Source organism: Hordeum vulgare, chromosome 4H, assembly GCF_904849725.1.
Source record: "Hordeum vulgare subsp. vulgare chromosome 4H, MorexV3_pseudomolecules_assembly, whole genome shotgun sequence".
NCBI lineage: Eukaryota > Viridiplantae > Streptophyta > Magnoliopsida > Poales > Poaceae > Hordeum > Hordeum vulgare.
Genome location: NC_058521.1, coordinates 56,166,313 through 56,170,485, shown reverse-complemented (window position 1 = coordinate 56,170,485; position 4,173 = coordinate 56,166,313).

Sequence of the window (4,173 nt, the reverse complement as noted above, 5' to 3'; positions counted from 1 at the left end):
CCCTATAACCCTGGCGTCACCGAACCTTAAGTGTGTAGACCCTACGGGTTCGGGAGACGTGTAGACATGACCGAGACATCTCTCCGGCCAATAACCAACAGCGGGGTCTGGATATCCATGTTGGCTCCCACACGTTCCACGATGATCTCATCGGATGAACCACGATGTCAAGGATTCAATCAATCGCGTATGCAATTCCCTTTCTCTATCGGTATGATACTTGCCCGAGATTCGATTGTCGGTATACCTATACCTTGTTCAATCTCGTTACCGGCAAGTCTCTTTAATTGTTCCGTAGCACATCATCTCGTGACTAACTCCTTATTCACATTGAGCTCATTATTGATGATGTTCTATCGAGTGGGCCCAGAGATACCTCTCCGTCACACGGAGTGTCAAATCCCGGTCTCGATTCGTACCAACTCAACAGACACTTTCGGAGATACCTGTAGTGCATCTTTATAGTCACCCAGTTAAGTTGTGACATTTGATACACCCAAAGCACTTCTACGGTATCCGGGAGTTGCACAATCTCACGGTCCAAGGAAATGATACTTGGCATTAGAAAAGCTTTAGCAGACGAACAACACTATCTAGTGCTATGCTTAGGATTGGGTCTTGTCCATCACATCATTCTCCTAATGATGTGATCCCGTTATCAACGACATCCAATGTCCATGATCAGGAAACCATGATCATTTGTTGATCAACGAGCTAGCCAACTAGAGGCTTACTAGGGACATATTGTGATCTATATATTCACACATGTATTACTGTTTCCGGTTAATACAATTATAGCATGAACAATAGACAATTATCATGAACAAGGAAATATAATAATAACTACTTTATTATTGCCTCTAGGGCATATTTCCAACAGTCTTCCACTTGCACTAGAGTCAATAATCTAGTTACATTGTGATGAATCGAACACCATAGCATTCTGGTGTTGATCATGTTTTGCTCGTGGAAGAGGTTAGTCAACGGGTCTGCAATATTCAGATCTGTATGTACTTTACAAATATCTATTTCTCCTTTCTGGATGCAGTCCTGGATGGAGTTGTAGTGGCGTTTGATGTGCTTGGTCTTCCTGTGAAATCTGGGCTCCTTGGCTATGGCAATAGCTCCAATGTTGTCACAGAAGAGTGTCATCGGGTCTGATGCACTTGGAATCACTCCAAGGTCGGTGATGAACTCCTTCATCCAGATCCCTTCTCGAGCTTCTTCCGAAGCAGCTATGTACTCTGCTTCACATGTAGATGCTGCCACGACGTCTTGCTTGCAGCTGCACCAGCTGACTGCCCCACGATTCAAAACATACACGGATCCGGTTTGTGACTTGGAGTCATCCGGATCTGTGTCGAAGCTAGCATCAGCGTAACTGTCGTGGTTTTGTCACGGCAGATGTCCTCATGAAAGGACTTAATACTGGAGCCATCGCACCTTGGTGGCGACTCAAAGGGGTTAAGCGGGAGAGACACGGCGATTTACCCAGGTTCGGCCCCTCGAGAGGAGGTAATAGCCTACGTCCTGCTTTTGTGTGTATTGATGTGGATTCGATTACAAGGGGGGCGTAATTCGCCAAACCTAGAACTCGGTGATTTCTAACCTGCCCTCTGTCCCCCGGGACTCGCCTTTATATACAGGTCGATCCCCTAGGGTTTACAAGGATTCTTTCCTTCCTACAACTCGTGACCCCTGTGGTCTCTAAGTCGCCATCTTCCGAAGCTTGGAGACCTTCCAAGAGCCATAACCGTCATACGACCTTGATTCGGCCAAGACGAGGCCCAACTAAATGTTTGGGTGAATCGCCCAATGGATAACCCGGCCCAACTAGGGCGGGTCATCCACAGGTAATATCCCCAACATTAGGCCCCAAATTGACTTGAACTTTTCTTTTTCATGCCAACACCTCTGCTCCATTTTCAGCGATTCATCCCTCATTTTTCTTCATATGTCAGAAATTGTACACCCGCCATTGGGCACTGAAAATCCCTTAAGTCGCCAAACCATTACTGATTGGCCTCTTCTTATTCCTCGATTTTCGGGAAGACAGTCACAACCCCAACGGATCTTTAGCGCATCGTTATCCCGAAATCTTCGGCACACATTTATAGCGAATCTTTTTATCCCCCGACGGTTCCCGCTCACGGCGCCTCGATTCCAGCACCTGCCTTGATAAATAGGCCAGGGGGGACAGAACTGGCGCTTCCCACCTACCAGTCCCGTCACCTTCCTCCCCACCCGCGCAGCGAGAAAACCTCATCGCCTCCGAGGAATCCGCCGCCGACCGTGTTTTCGGCCTTCACGCAAGGAGCTTCGGTGCCGCCCGTAGGCTTTCGCCGTCGTCCAGTCTCGTGCCGCAACCAACACATCCGCCATCGTCGTCGTCGACTGCATCGCCGTCGACCACCTCGCCATTCACCACGAACTCCGCCGCCGCCGAAGACCTCTTCGCTCGACGGGACGCCCGTGCTTCTCCAACAAATTCCATCACCGTCGGCTCCTTTTACCCGAAAGCATCAGGTTAGGCCTCCGCCCATTCTTAGGAGTAGATTCAATCTTTGCTTGAAACTCCAGCCATTGCCATGTTCTTGATGCTCCTTGCGTACAAACGCCGCTTACTCTGAACCGATCAGCATGAATGTTGATAGGATAGCTAATGTTTCGAATACCTTTACTTATCCGCCTTTATTTGTGAATCTTTGAAAATAATGTTTTCGCCAAGCGAAGGGCGTCATCTGATAATAAACTGTTGCGTCCAGTCATTTTTCTTAGGTTTTCTCATCTGCCTGGTAGATCCATTCTTTACTTACTGTTTGCAAAAAGTTGTTTATAGTCTCCATACCCTGGCACTTCAAACGAACGCCTTTACCATCTTTAGAACGTAGCCCTTGTGAATAGCCACACTCCGTAAGTCACTATAGTGACCCAACTCGGCCCTTTGATCTGGCGGGTCAAACCCTTCCTTAATCAAAGTACTCGGCGAGTCAAATGAACTGATTTCATCCCATACAGTAGATGTTCAAGGCATGTAATTTCATACTTTACTTATTTGTAGCATGGGCGCCGTCTTCAAAAGTGACTGGCTTCCTACTAAGGTCGATGACACCATATTAGCCGATTATGTGAAAACGGGCAGCTTGGATCCTCAGGATGTTATTGGCTGGCGCACCGGGTTCGGAGAAGATCTCCCTAACCCCAAAGAAGGGGAAATAGTCGTTTTTGTTGAACACCTGGAGCGAGGTTTTAAGCCGCCCGGATCAAAGTTTCTTAGGGGCGCCATGACTTTCATGAACGTCCGCCTCCAGGATTTGGGACCCAATTCCATAAGTAACTTGTGCCAATTCCAAGTTTTCTATGAGGCTTATCTGCAGATTGAGCCCTCTGTTCCTTTATTCTGGCATTTTTTCCATCTGAATCGCCAAACGGAATTCCACAACGGCCCCAGCTTGGAACTCGGCGGTGTCAATGTCCAACGCCGCAGGGATAGCCCGTTCCCCTCACTCGCCATGCCTAGCCATCCCAAAGGTTGGGGCGAGTCTTGGTTTTACTGTCAAGAGACGTCTCCTGCCGGCGAAAACAAACTTCTGGGCTACAGGCCAACTCGCCTTCCGACCAACTTCAAGCTTCCAGACAAGCTCACCGAGGAGGAAGAGTCGGAATTCATCCCGATACTGTCTGAATTAAGATCCTTGACGAACAACGGCCTTACTGAGGTCGACCTAATCCGCTGTTGGGTCGAATGGCGTATCCTCCCTCTGAGCCGCCGGGACGGTCTGATGTGTGAATTTGATGGCACCCTGGATCATCCTCAATGTTATTTCCATACGGCTTTAACAGAAAAGGACATTGTTACCATTATCAAAAAGCTGACTGGCGAGCCTGCGGGAAAATGCGGCCAAATCGGCCTCAAGCCTTTCTGCAAAATTAACCCGGCGCCCAAGGTGAACAAACCTAACCCGCCTTTGGTCTTTACTCTTTATGCTTCATTTGTATTGTGGTTTCGTAACATATGCCATTTCAGAAAGGCGATAAGTTCTGGTCCAGGAAGCCCAAAAGGCCAGCCATGAAAAATGTTAAGCCGCCCTCAAAGAAAACCAAGGGTAAGGGCAAATCTGCTGCGGCTGAGCCATCCGAAGTCGATGAATCTCAAGTCGGCGATGCACTTTC